This window comes from Capsicum annuum, chromosome 5 (assembly GCF_002878395.1).
Source record: "Capsicum annuum cultivar UCD-10X-F1 chromosome 5, UCD10Xv1.1, whole genome shotgun sequence".
Taxonomy (NCBI): domain Eukaryota; kingdom Viridiplantae; phylum Streptophyta; class Magnoliopsida; order Solanales; family Solanaceae; genus Capsicum; species Capsicum annuum.
The window spans coordinates 26,473,971-26,490,193 of record NC_061115.1 but is presented as its reverse complement, the minus strand read 5'-3'; positions in this window follow the sequence as shown (position 1 = coordinate 26,490,193).

Here is a 16,223-nt window from a genome sequence, read left to right as displayed (position 1 = left end):
TTTGAAGGGTAGGTTAGTAAAAATAAACTTACTTTGTTCTCGTACCACACGCACATATTTGTCATATTCGAGAAGTCTTTGGAGGCAAATGAATGCATGGTGTATTCTTTTTGAACCTTCATCTTGATGAATTCTTCTAGTTCCTTCTTCTTCTCCTTGCCAAGCTCCAAGAATATGTCCACCTTCTTTGACGGCCCCTGAACTTCAACAACTATTGGAGCGGGGGGAGTTGCAATTTTTGCTGATTTTAGAATGGAGAGAATTTGTCTAATTTTTCTTCTCTTCCTCCTAACCTCCATTATAGGAGTGCATATCTCCCTCACCTCATTAGATGGTATGACACCCCTTCTGAATTTCAACTCCTCGGCAGCTTCAGCAATTGCCTCTAGCTTTTCAAGGAGTTTATCCTCTCTGTCCTTGCACACTTTACATTTGCAATAAGAATATGAGAGTAAGGAGAGGTGAGAGGGACCACTGTAAGGGTGGGAGATACCGGTGTAGGAGTGAGAGAGAGGACCTATGAAAGAGATATTTTCAAACATATTTATTTTTTACTGAGCACCAACATGCTCATAATCACGACTGAAAGCAGAAGCAGCAGCAAGATAGCTGCCACCATCACAAACAACTCCACCAGCAACACCCTCAGAAGAAGCACCCGGATCTATTGCAGTTTGAGGTTGGTCGTGAAGAGCTTCAACATTAGGCTGACCTTGCCTAACTACTCTTTTTATGGATGTTTCTCCATCCAATTCCTTCTTTATTAACTCCACCGTTGGGTCCTCTTTTGTATCAACAAAACCCAGAGTAAGAAAAAAGTAATCCCCGGCTCATCAATGGTAGGCACGATCCAAGGATACACAACCTATAAAAAAAGATAGGAGGAATTTAAATCATATAATAATAATTTACAGTCAGTTAGGTTACATGGAGCTCGGGTTATGTTAACACAGCCAACTTATGCAACAGGCGATCTAGCTACCACAACAGCCAATCTATATATTGAAACAGATTGATAATATGTTGAATCAGATTACCCATCTGTTGCATAATTTACAATAGATGGGTAATCTTTTGAGTAAGGTTCAGAGACCAGAGCAACATATGGTTAATCTGTTGTAAAATATGGATCGTTTGTCGCAAAAAATTACCCATCTGTTGCACCAGTTGCAGTTGATGGATAATTTGTTACAACAGATGGCCCATCTGTCGCAACAAATGGAATATCTATTTCAATATCTTTCTTTGAGGAAAATTATTTTAGTTGAAAGAAGACATACTGCATCATCCGGAGGGTTAAAGAGATCAGCCTCATTAATATTTTTTTTCTGCTCTCTACTGCAATCAACCACCTAAGGATCCTTAAATGAGGAACCTTATCCAGGTAATCCTTGAAATGCTTTTGGAGGGGAGGAATGGCTTCACATGCCCAAGCCTAAAAATTGTAAACAAGAAGCAAGCAAAAAAAAGTCACAAGTATATCCAATATAAATTAATTAATGAGTAAAAATAGTGATCAATTTTACCATAAAAGCCCAAGGAAAGCCGTATAATGTGGTCGTCTTTGGATTTAGCTCTTTCAGTAAATATTTGACAGTCAAGTAGTAGCTATCGTATCCCCAGGAATAATCGTTGAATTTTGCCAAAATCATCAACAAGCGCCAACAAATCATGTTTTATGACTTTCCTAACGTTTCTTGCCAATAAAATGGAATGGACAAACCAAACTAAGCACAATTTCTCCCTGTAGTGCTTTGGTATATCTTTATTCTTAAGATCCGCCATCAAATCCTCCACTTTATAGCTAGGTCCAACAATGCCCAACAACCCATCTTTTTTTACCTTGCATTTGTTGGACCCTTTGTGGGGTGTTTTCTTGATGGGAGGTTCTTCTGGACAATCACATCTCAAGCCCATCACAATGGCAAACTCTTTCAGTCCAAAACAAACCGGCATGCCACAGTAGTTGATCCAGACTTCATCCATATTTTTTCCGCCCTCCTTCGGACCTCCATCATCCCCTGCATACTTGATCCTACGCTTGAGAATGCCATAAACCATGATCATTAGAAAACGGATAGAGCGGGGCCCAGACAGCTCAAGAAAGTGTGCAAAGTAGCTTCTTAAAAAGTCCAGCAATGTTTTTCTTCTTCATAATACTCCTAAGTTCGTTAAAAGGTTTCCCCAACTGACATTTAAGTACAAGATCACCAAATACTACTTTCGGGATATTCATCGGCATCGTAACTCAAAACTTGTCAATACTAATGGTTTTGAGAGAATCATGCTGGAATTTTGATATTATTTCATGCCCCATTGATGAGGAGGAGTTATCACTCTCCTCGGCTTCATTTTACCCTGATTGAGATTGTTCTGGAAGTTCCTCTGAATCTATCTGTACTTTAGCCTTTTTTGTTTGGTGATCGGAAGTTGATCCACTTTCTCCACTTTAAGTTTCTTTTCTTTTGGGAAACATCTTTTAACTAAAAACAAAAGAAAAATAAAAAATACATTGCATTTAATGTCTGCATAATTTTTTTAAAAAAGGTGAGACAAATTTCAATAAATTATTCTTACCACATAACCAAAAAAAATACTCCAACGGACAACCCATCAGTAGGAATAGATGAGGAACCTAAATCTATTTGAAGACCTATTTAATATCTCCCAACAGATATTCCACCTGTTGTAACAGGTGGACAAATTTCAATAAATTATTCTACCCCATATTACAAGAAAATACTCCAACGGATAATCCATCAGTTGGAACAAATAGGGAATCTGTTTGAAGACCTATTTAATATCTCCCAATAGATCTTCCACCCGTTGCAATAGATAAACCACCACCACCACAACTAATTTCACCACCAATTCCACCAAGACCACCACCAATGCCACCAATACCAATACCAAGACCACTGACATCACCGACAAAAAACACAAATACCAATATCACCAACAACAGCCACCAACGACACCACAAACACCATCAAAAAATACCACGACAGCCAATAAAACACTGAGAGAAAAACTAGGGTTTTCTCGGGTGCTTCCTACTTTTTTAGCATCAAAACTCAAAATTGTTAACCCATTCTCGAAGATAATACAACTAAAAGTCTTCTTTTTCATCATTAACTAAAAAGCCCTATTTTTAGAATAAAGAACAAATGTAGAACTCTTGGCGAACTCTGTTACTTGTGAAGACAGAGAAAACGACGGATACAAGCGGGAATAAAGTCAAAAAAAACAATTATATGTAGTTGTAAATGTGAATAAAATTGATCTGTTTTAAAGGATTGAGCAATATATTGAGTAGTTGTTATTTGTATTGTTGAGAGGGAGAGGAGACTGTGAGAGAGAGAGAGAGAGAGAGAGAGAGAGAGAGAGCGAGAACTTAACATTTGAAATGAAATTTTTTTTGCATAAATGGATGATTTGTATGGGTTGATTTGTAATTTTGAAAAAGAATGACAAGTTTTAAAATTGCTAATTTGGTCCAAATTGATCTTAATTAATTTTAAAAATTTTAAAAGATATAGTTTTTAAAATATTGAGTTGATGAGAACTCATTTCAACTCAGAGTGATTAATCGACGACTAGGGTCAAAATGAACACAATACCAACACCATGCAATTTCAAAGATTCAATTAGATTTGTAGTTGACCCTGCGAGCTCATTCATTCATCCCTAGTTCCACCTAAATCAACTTAAGTACTATCACTATCCTAAAATTGAGTTGATAAGAAATCATTTCAACTCAGAGTGATCGATCGATGACTCGAGTCAGGATGAACGCAATACCAATGCCATGCAATTACAAAAACTTGATTGGATTTGTAGTTGACCCTGCAAGCTCATTCATTCATCCCTAGTTCCACCTAAATCAACTTAGGTACTATCACTATCCTAACATTGAGTTGATGAGATCTTATTTCAACTCAGAGTGATCAATAGATGACTCGAGTTGGGATGAACGCAATACCAACGCCATGTAATTGCAAAGACTCGATTGGATTTGTAGTTGACCCTAAGAGATCATTCATTCATCCCTAGTTCCACCTAAATTAACTTAGGTACTATCACTATCTTAACATTGAGTTGATGAGAACTCATTTCAACTCAGAGTGATCGATTGATGACTCAGGTTGGGATGAACGCAATACCAATGCCATGCAATTGCAAAGACTCGATTAGATTTGTAGTTGACCCTAAGAGCTCATTCATTCATCCCTAGTTCCACCTAAATCAACTTAGGTAATATCACTATCCTAACATTGAGTTGATGAGATCTTATTTCAACTCAGAGTGATCGATAGATGACTCGAGTTGGTATGAACGCAATACCAACGCCATGTAATTGCAAAGACTCGATTGGATTTGTAGTTGACCCTAAGAGCTCATTCATTCATCCCTAGTTCCACCTAAATCAACTTAGGTGCTATCACTATCTTAACATTGAGTTGATGAGAACTCATTTCAACTCAGAGTGATCGATTGATGACTCAGGTTGGGATGAACGCAATACCAATGCCATGCAATTGCAAAGACTCGATTGGATTTGTAGTTAACCCTAAGAGCTCATTCATTCATCCCTAGTTCCACCTAAGTCAACTTAGGTACTATCACTATCCTAACATTGAGTTGATGAGAACTCATTTTAACTCAGAGTGATCGATGATGACTCGGGTCGGGATGAACGCAATACTAGTGCCATGCAATTGTAAAGACTCAATTGGATTTGTAGTTGACCCTGTGAGCTCATTCATTCATCCCTAGTTCCACCTAAATCAACTTAGGTACTATCACTATCCTAACATTGAGTTGATGAGAACTTATTTTAACTCAGAGTGATGGATCAATGACTCGGGGCGATTTGAACGCAATACCAACTCAATGCAATTGCAAAGACTCGATTGGATTTGTAGTTGACCTTGCAAGCTCATTCATTCATCCCTAGTTCCACCTAAATCAATTGCAATAAAATCTGTGGTAACAAACGACTAAGCTATTGAAAATTTTCAAATGGGTCTTCATATCTGTTGCAACTGATGATATATCTGATTTAATTATCAAATAGATATTTGCATCTATTGTGATAGATGACTGAGTTGTTGGAAATTTTCAAACAGATATTTATATCTGTTGTAACAAATGACATATCTGATTTAATTAATTATCAAATGGACATTTTCATCTGTTGTCACAGATGAATGAGCTGTTGGGATTTTTAAATAGATATTTATATATGTTGTAACAGATGACTAAGCTATTCAAATTTCTAAAAAGATACTTATATATGTTGCAACAGATGACATATCTGTTTGAAAATCTTTTTTTCTCTTTTAATTTTAAAGCAAGCTTCTGGCCTGAGTAGATAATATCAAGTAGTAGTACTTACTACTAAAGGCAGTAAAAAATGTTTCTTGGATATCTCAAAAGTGAGTTCATTGAGTAGTCTTGTCTTTTCTTTTCAATGTCACTAGACTTAGTCTTCCTCGTGCCCTTCAAATTATTAATTAAATTAATTTATATTAATTAATGAATATTGAAAACCCCCATATCTACGTACACAAGACATCTATAGAAATCATCTCATCTCGTCCTTCAGCTGTAGTTTATTTTATTCAACTCACTTTTTTCTCTCCTTTTTAGGGTCACAGCCTTTTCTCTTTCTTCTCGTAAATATATTTTCAAATCTAAACCGATCCATATCTTTCCTTGACTAAAATTTCTGTTTTGATCCCCTTTTTGATATTAAGGTATGGTTCATTATCCTCTTTCATTCTCATCTTCTTCTTTGCAAGTTATTTACATCTATTTTTTTTATTTAATTTATATTTACCTATATCATATTTATTAAAAAAATTTGAAGGAACTTTTAAGTGTTGAATAAACAAACTGAGAATTTTTATTACAATATGCAAAAAAAGTCATTTGTTCGAAGAAGTTTAAAAGCCTTATTGGTAGTATCATTTTTTTTGTATGTAGTTTGTTTGTTTCTTTATTGTTGATGCAGTTATTGATGTTGTTAGTGGGGATGGCATTGTTGGACTTATGGTGTAGTGTTGTTGATGGTTCTAGAATAAAAGATGTTGCTTCTATGTTGTTGATGATGTTGTTGGAACAAATGTTGTTGTTTCTTTGTTGTTGATGTTTATGCTATTGTTGATGTTGCAACAGATGGAGAAACTATTGGAACAAATCAAACCACTAGAAAGGCTGGTTTGATGTATTCCATCAGATTCTACATCTTTTGCAATAGACACCATATTTGTTGTAACAGACTCCACATCTGATGCAATATATGGATAATGTTCTTTTTGTGACATCAATTTTTTTCCTCTTCTTTATAGATATAAGGAATTGACAGTTGATCAACTTTTGTCAGACTATCGCATGAGGCTGCAGTAAAGATGGCTTCGGAGGAATAAGCTGCTTATAGATGGAACCACTTCATATGTGGGTGGTATATATTACTAATGATGTTATTGTGGAAACACACATAGAGTGCACTGATTTTGTGAATGCTTTTTTGCTGATTAGTCATAGACCGTTCAAATAAGATGTCTGCAATTTTACAATTAAGATTGGTAGGTCTGAACTGATAAGGCTGAGGGACCATGACTATGGTTCTGATACCCTATTAAGATTTAATGACGGTTGTTGGTCATGTTTATTTGTCAAGCATTGAGAAGGGATCTAGTTTTGGTGTTATTGTAAAGATATTTAATAGCGATTGGAATAACTTTTAGGGTGCATTGGACCCTTAGAAGGCCTTCGAAGCTTAGCATTGCATCTAACAAGAATGGAAAACTAATATAGTTATTGCCTAGGCCAAAATTTATATGGTTAGGTTGCTCGCTCGGGGTGATGATTATATGCTAGAAGGTGTAGTAGGAGAATGCCTTCGAGGAAAAATAGGTGGTTGATGGAAGACTATATCATCTGAGAAATAATTAAAGAAGAGACATAGGGTAGAAAGTAACTTCTAGCGAATCTGGCCAATGGAATTATCTTAACAGATATAAAATCTAAATCAAGTGCAAATATGAAAGTGTATCCGATAATGTAATTTCGTATGTTGTGTCTTTGAAAGAAGAATAATGCAGATGGATACTTTGCTAGGAAGCTACGTGGTCGGGATTATCACCTAGGTAGAAAATAGGAGAAGACTAACAAAGCAGCCTCACGGGCATCAAGAGTTGAAATGATGTTTGGCGAGTCTAGAAAACTTACGCCTACAATAACTACAGTTAAAATAAGGAATCTAAGTAAAGGCGATAATTTCTGAATTTTAAATTTCATTCCATGCCTTCTTGTTTGTATTTTTTATTAGGTCCACTGTTCGTTGACCTTATAGGAACCACAAATGTGATTGAAAAGCAAATAGAGTATCATTGTTTCCTTAGCAATATGGTTATAATTGATTATGCTTGCCTTAACATGCTTTTAACATTCCTTGGAGAAGATCATATGCTTGCTGTAGTATGTGAATCCCGATAATTTTTAAGCTTGCCTCCAGCTTACTGATTCTGTATTCAAGTTGGTTGTTGTCGTCTTCGAAGTTAGTCAAGAGTTCCTCGTCTCTTGTGAGCTCGATCAGGGACACCACCTTCAAAGTTGTGGCATTCTAGAAGCCCTTCAGAACACTTTCTTCAGAATCCTTAAAGGATACATGGAGGGTCGTTGTATTTGTTTTAGGTCAAAATATATTGATGCACGTTGAAGATGTGGTTCCAACAGTTGAACAACACACTTTTATCGAGCATTGCTCAATGCATCTTGCTCAACTAAAACTAATTTGATAAATTAGTAAGCATGGAGTTACGTAGCGTGTGATCTAAACCGGCTCTACAAGCCTATCAAACGTTATGTAACTCTGAGCTTATAACCCTATTAAAAAATATGACCGAGTTAGTGCACAAATCGAATGAGCTTAATATCTCAGCCTTTCTGCTGATCGCTCTTCTTCAATTTAGATGACAAGATATCTGTTATACAAAAGTCTACACCATCACCAGACATGCTTTCCTGGGAGCAATTCTTCTGAAGATATCTATTGATGTCTTCGGAAGAATTTCTCCCAGGCAAGCATGTCTGGCGATGGTGTAGACTTTTGCATAGCAGATATCTGGTCATCTATATTGGAGAAGAGTGATCAGCAGAAAGGCAGACAGATTGGGCTAGTTTGATTTGTGCACTAACTCGAGCATATTTTTTTTGATAGGGTAATGAGCTCGGAGTTATGTAATGTTTGATAGGCTTAGTAGAGCCGGTTTAGATCACACACTACGTAACTCCATGCTTACTAATTTATCAAATTGGTTGATAAAAATGCATTGAGAAACGCTCGATAAAAGTGTGTTGTTCAACTGTTGGGACCATATCTTCAATGTGCATCAACATATTTTAACCTTAAGCAAACACAGCGACCTTCCATGTATCCTTTAAGGCTTATGAAGAAAGTGTTCTGAAGGGATTTTAGAATGCCACAACTTTGAAGGTAGTGTTCCTGATCGAGCTCTCAAGAGGCGAGGAACTCCTTACCAACTTCGAAGATGGCAATGACCAGCTTGAATACAAAATCAGCAAGCTGGAGGAAAGCTTGAAAATTATCGAGATTAACATACTACAGCAAGCATCTGATCTTCTCCAAGTAATGTTGAAAGCATGCTAAGGCAAGAAAACACAATCAATTAAACTATATTGCTAAGGAAGTAATGATACTCTATTTACCTTTCAATTACGTTTGTGGTTTCGATCAAGTCAACAGTAGTGGACCTGATCGAAAATACAAACAAGAAAGCATGGGATGAAATTTAAATTCAAAAATTACCGCCTTTGCTTAGTTTCCTTATTTTAACTGCAGTTATTGTTGGGGTAAGTTTTCTAGACTCGCTGAAATCATTTCAACCCTCGATGCTCGTAAGGCTGCTTTGTTGGTCTTCTCCTATTTTCTACCTTGGTGATAATCCCGACCATGCAGCTCCCTAGAAAAGTGTCCATCTATATTATTTTTCTTTTAGAGACACAATAGATGAAATTACATTATTGGATACACTTTCATATTTGCGCTTGATTCAGATTTCGCATCTGTTAAGATAATTTCATTGGCCAGATTCATTAGAAGTTACTTTCTACCCTATGTCTCTTCTTCAATTAACTCTCAGATGATATAGTCTTCCATCAACCACCCTTTTTCCCTCGAAATCACTCTCCTACCACACCTTCTGTCATATAATCATCACCCCGAGCGAGTAACCCAACCATATAAATTTTGGCCAGGGTAATAACTATATTAGTTTTTCGTTTTTGTTAGATACAGTGCTAAGCTTCAAAGGCCCTCTAAGGGTCCAATGCACCCTAAAAGTTAGCCCAATCTCTATTAAATCTCTACAGTGACGACAAATATTGATCCCTTATCAAAAATTGATACGCATAAACCAAAGCAACAATCACCAGTAATTCGTAACAGGGTATCTGCACCATCTTCATAGGTCCTCAGCCTTATCAATTTCAAACCCATCAAACTTAATGGTACAATGCAGGATTTTTTTGAATGATCAATGCCTAATCAGTTAAAAACTGTATTCACAAAAATATTGTACTTTGTGTGTGTTATCCCGGTGACCTTATCAGTAATATATATTTAACTCCCACATATATGATAGTGGATCCATCTGCAATCACCTTATTCTTCCTAGTCCATCTATGACTTAAATTGAATAAACAGATGACTAGCTAGTTGCAACAGATAGCCCATCTGTTTATGTTGTCAAACAATTGGAGACATTTGTTACGATAGTTGATCAACCTGTTGCAGAAATCAAACAGATATATATATCTGTTACAAAAGATTTCTAGTATGTTGTAAGTTATCTAACAGAAAGAATATATTTTGCAACAGATTACTCATCTGTTAGATTTATTTTAAAGTAATTTTCTTTTCTTTTCGATATACAATAATTTATAAATAGGTCCCTCCTTACAAATATGAATGATTCAGATTCATACAAGAATATTCATATCGAGTCCTTACGTTAACTTCAAAGGCAGTTTGATGAAATTCAGAGAGAATTGGCTGACTTCGGAGCAAGGTTGCCGGATGAAAAATGTTCGATTGACAATAATAATAATAGTAGTAGTAATAATAATTAGGTAATGTTTTTTATTTTAGCGCATGTATGTATTTTCCTCCTTTTGTATATCGGATCTACCCAAGGGATTCAAAAATCTATGAACATTTATTTCATTTTGTTGTCGACTTTGAATTTTTAATTCTTATTTAGTATTTAATAATAATCATTCTGTTTATTCCTTGTTCTCAACATGTCGACGGTTGGTGGTAGAGATTCAGCAGCAATTTATGTCTATAGAGGTTAATCTGCTACGACAGATCAATCATATATTGCACTTGGCGGTTATTAATAAAAAAAGGTTGTTGTTATTGAGAGGGTGAAAAGAAAAAGACATGACTTTCCGATTATTCAATATGAAAAATGTTTTGTAAATAAATAATAAAGAAATAAATGATAAACACAATTTATAACCACAATTTTAATAATTGATCGTGACTTTTCACCATTTTTGTTTATAAATTTGTTTTTTTAAAATTATTTATTATATAACAAAATGGTTATTATTTTATTAAGGAATTTGAAAAGGTATTTTTTTTTAATTTATAAAATAAAAAATTAAGCACATTTGGATTAATGATATGATGATAATTATTTTATTTTTTTTAAAAGTAGATTATATGTTGCAACAAATAAATTATTTGATGCAACAGGTTCACTATTGTTGCAACAGATGATATATCTGTTGTCATAGATGATTTATCTGATGCAACCGATATCGAATCTGTCGTCACAACTCAATAAAAATAGTTCTTGGAAAGAACTAATTTATAATAATAATCTGAAAAGTCATGACTTATCACAATATTTCTTAATTTAATTAAGTCATTACTTTTCACATTAATCAAAAATGTAATTAATAAATGGAGGTGAACAATTAGATTATATGTTACAACAGATAAGTTATCTGATGCAACATATTTTATATTTGTTGCAACAGATAATATATCTGTTGTTACAGATGTGTTATCTGATGCAACAGATATAGAATCTGTTGCCATAACTCAATAAAAATGGTTCATCAAAAGAACTAATTAATAATAATAATCTGAAAATTCATGACCTATATCACAATATTTATTTTCTTAATTTAATCAAAAATATAATTAATGTATGGAGGTATCTAGTCGTGCCTTTTTGCCTCTCATTCAAATTCAATCCTCTATAAATAGGTCCCTACTTACTCAATCATTCATTCAACTACACTCTATTTATTTATTGCATCTCGTCTTTCATATTACACTCTAGAAGATAAGATTATGGTTGACCCAGTCTGGGACGTTGCGTTTCTGCAAGACGCCGTGAATGAACTTCGAAATCAAGTTTGTGACCTGCAATGGGAACTGGGAGGAGTTAGAGCAAGAATGCTTCGCGAGATCCGCAGGCTGGGGAGGGCCTTGCTACTTCCGGTTAAAGATTGGCCTGCTGGAAATAATGATGATGATAATAATAATAATAACTAGATTATTATTTTTCTTTTAGTATATTATATTTATTTTTATTTATTTTTGTTTAATAAATAAATTATGTTTGATATTTGACGTTTTAATCCATATTTAATTTTCATCCTGTCTATTATCTTTTCAACAAACATGTTGATGATTTGACGTAAAAAGAAATAATTTAGAATCCAGTAGTTATATCAAGATTTATCTGTTGGGTTTGTGGCAGGGGTTGATGTGTTGTTCAAAACAGATTACTCATGTTGCAATAGATAAGAAGTCTGATGCAACAAATAAATAGTCTGTTTTAACAGATGACTAGTTTGTTGCTTTGCTTGGCTCTGATGTTTTAATTCATACTCTCTTCGTCTCAAATTACCCATCCCAAATTGAGTTGTCACATTGATTAAGAAAAATAATTAATAACATGTTTAGTTTACAATAACCCACTGATCAGTTGGTAGGATAGTAGACGTGTTTGAAATAACCATTGTTTGCTATTCAATCGAAATTTCATAATAGAAGAAAGCTTTTAACATCGGTCGACGTATAGTCCCCCTATTAAATGATATTTCCATTTTAATTTGAAGAAAAAGTGATCAATGCAAAGGGTAAAACATAATTTTTTTAAATCTTTTCTTAATTAATGAAAAAGGCAAGTAAAATAAGAAATCGAATTAGGAAATTTGGGATGGGTAATTGGACGTAAGGAATAATTTTGAATCCAGTAGCAATAGCAATAGTTGAAACATATTGGTTATCTGTTGGTTTTGTGGCAGAGGTTGATTTGTCTTGTTTCAAACAGGCTAATCATTCGTTGCAATAGATAACTAGTCTGGTGCCACAAATAAATATTCTGATGAAACAGATAATTAGTCTGGTGCAACAGATAAACATCCCGATACAATAGATAATACGTATGATGCAACAGATAAACAGTCTTATGCAACAGATAAATCTCCTGATGCAACAGATTACTTATCTGATGCACCAAATAATTGATCTATTTAAATTGTGGGCACTTATGATAGATTCATGATCGAGGTTCTATCCATTGTTGGAAAAACAGAAGTGTACCCAGATGACAAATACGAATAAAAATCATAATTTTACTTACCAAAGTCACCTATGACAGATAAACATCCTGATACAACAAATAATACGTTTGATGCAACAGATAATACGCCTGATGCAACAGATAAACAGTCTATGCAACAGATTACTCATCTGATGCACCAGATGATTGATCTATTTAAATTATAGGTAATTATGCTGGATTCATGATCGGGGTTTTATCCATTGTTGGAAAAACATAAGTGTACCCAGATGACAAATACGAATAAAAATCATAATTTTACTTACCAAAGTCACTTATGAAGTAATGCCAAAGTGAAAAGTGATGTAGTACATAAAATTTGACCTAAGAAATTAGTTAGATCGCAACAATAGCGTTGTACCAAAAACAACAACAACAACAACAACAAATGATCGACAAGAAGAAGAAAAAGATGATAATGAAGTAGAAGATGATGATAATGAAGAAGAAGATGATGAATAAAGCAGCAGAAACAGAAACAATGAATAAAAAATCGCTAAGAGAGAGAAAATAACAATGGATTAGAAGAGAGAAAAAGACACCTTTTTTCCCTCCATTTTTCGTTATTTTAGGTATACATTAGGATTAAAGTGTAAATTTAAAAACTTTTGGGTTATTTTCAAACTTTCCCAACCTTCTTAATCCATAATAAAGTAATTGTCACCTCCAACTAATAATTAAGACTTGTTTCACCTACACCTTATTTTAAAACTCTTTTGTCACCTGTGGCCCAAACCTCCTTGTTTTCTACGTATACTCTTTTGTTCTTTATTCAAATTGGCTAAGTATAAATTTTCTAAAAGTATTTGTATATATTTAACAATAACAATGAGAACGAATAAGATAAGAAGGCGGGATGAGAAATAAAAATTACTTTATTTTAAAAAAATAAATAAATTAATTAATTTTTTTTTTTGGGAGGGAGTGCGGGTAGAGGTTGCCAATATAGATAGTAAGGGTGGAGTAATAATTTTTTAAACTTTTTTTTAAAAAAATTATTTATTGGGGGAAGGGCTAGAAGGGGGTGGGGTCTAGGTAGGGGAGTAAGGGTGGGATAAAAAAAATATATATTTTTTTAAGGGAGGGCGAGGTTGGTAGGGGTGGGAGTGGGGTAGCAGAGGGAAAGAATTTTTTTTTTTTTTTTTAAAGAATATTTTGTTTGAAGTGAGTGGAATTTGAGTTTTGGGTTAGGAAATAGGGTAAGAAAAAAATTGAAATAGTTTTTTTTTGAATGAGGGTAATAGGGGTTGGAGTCGGGGTAGGTAGTAAGGGTAGGGTAAGGAAGAATTAAAAAAAATTAGAAAAAACTTTAAAAATATTTTGGAGGGGGAAAGATTTGGTAGGGGTGGGCCGGGAAGAGTAGGGAGTAAGAAAAAGTTTGACTTCTATTTAAAAAAATTAAATATTTTTTTGAAGGGGTAGGGAATAGGGTTTTGGGTAGGGGGTTGAGGTAAGGAAAAAGTTAAAATATTTTTTTTTGAATGGGAGGTGGTAGGGGGTGGGATAGGGGTAGGGGATTGATAGTCGGAGTAGAGATGATTGATTTTGAGAGTTGTATGAATATTTCATCTTAAAAATGAGGTTGAAAGAGAATTTTGAAAAATATTTTCCTTACTTTTTGAAGAGAAGTTATTTTCCTTAGATTTGAGAAAAATAAGTTGATTTGAAAAATATTTTTCAAAATTTTTAATCCAATCAAACGTAAGAAAATTAAAAAATATTTTTCAAAACATATTTTCCTTCATACTTAACACACCCCTTGAAGAACATAGAAATGGGCAAAAGGTGAAGAAATATTGTTTTATACTTTATTTTTGTTTTATGTAATGTCAAATGGTTAAAAAAAAGTGAGCATGTTATTTCTTTTTTGTTTTCTTTTGTAATCTACTGCAAATATGCTATTAGAGTGGATGAATGCACATAATTTAACATTTGAAAAGAATTAACATATGGGTGGAATAAGATTTAGAATATTATAAGTCGCTATTATCTATATTTTCTTTATATGTTTTCGACTGATTTAAATATACCTATAATTTTTCTCCTTCTTCAACTAAACCTAGTTTAATTTTATTACAAGCCACACTTATATGAAGCTAACGTGTTAAAATTTTATTAAAGATAAATTTGGTCATTGACATTTTTTTGTTAAATATGTTTACCCATATTTAGGAGATTAATAGAAACTAAAACAATTAGTAATATCCCTCATATACATTCCGTAACTTGACTTGACATGTTTGTCATTTGCATAATTTTTAAAGAAGAAATTAATAAGATTGTAAATTGACTTATATGAATCCTATTAAACTCACATTAAATATTATCATTACTTATTAAAGTTAATTACTTTTTTAGTAAATTACTAAAAATAAAATTTTAAAAAAGTCAATTATATTGATTCTTTAAATATGTCAACTATTTTAAAATAATTTTTTTTATAAATATATCAAATAATATTCATAGAAACATTTAAGATTTTTTAAAAGAACTACAAATGAATAAAAAGCTCACGCAACAAATTCACTAGTTCCAGTAATATGCCAAAAAAAAAAGAAAAAGAAATTACCAAGTAGAGCCAGGATCTCCATATTTTGGATCCGTTTGGCCATGAAAATTTTTCCCTTTTTGCGGAAAATTTTTTTCGGAGTTGAAAATTGTGGTGTTTGGCCATGAAAATTTTAAAAATAATTCTCAAATTTTTTTCTAAAAAGGGAAAACAGGTTTTTGTTATTTTCACAATTTTCCAACTCCAATTCCAACTTTTATTATTATTACATATAACTCCAATCTTTTAAATTTTTACGTAAAACTCTCCTTGTAACATTACTTTTTCAATATTACGTATATAGTAGTTTTAAAGAATAAGATAATTATAATTTAAAATTTAATGTTATCTTAATTAATATATATCTCTTTTTCTCTCTCATCATTATTTTTATCCCTTATTTAATTTTCTCCCTTATTTAAGACATTATTTTACTGTTAATTTATATTTATACCCATAAATATAAAAAGTATTATATTTATAATAGAAATATACAAAGTATGTTATATATAAAGTTTATATCATGTATATATATCATATACACACATATATAAATATACAAAATATTAAGAAACATACTAAGCATATTTATAATATAAATATACAAAGTATGTTATATATGAAGTTTATACCATGTATATACCATATACGCACATATATAAAAATACAAAGTATAAAGAAACATACTAAGCATATTTATATATTTATGGTATATGATATAATATACCATAAATATGCAAAGCATGTTTTACATAGAAATAATTTATTCCACACAGTAAAATCTTTCATGTATAAGAAAATTAAATAATTAAATTAGCGGCACCCTAAAATTTAATAACAACTCATCATTTTCGATTTTTTAGGAATGGAAAATGAAGGAAATAAATTAAATAAATTCCTTAAAAAATAAATTTATTTGAAAGATAATATTTATTACCTAAAAAATAGGAAACAGTAATCTGTTAATATAACATTCATATTTAAAATTTTCAAATATGAGA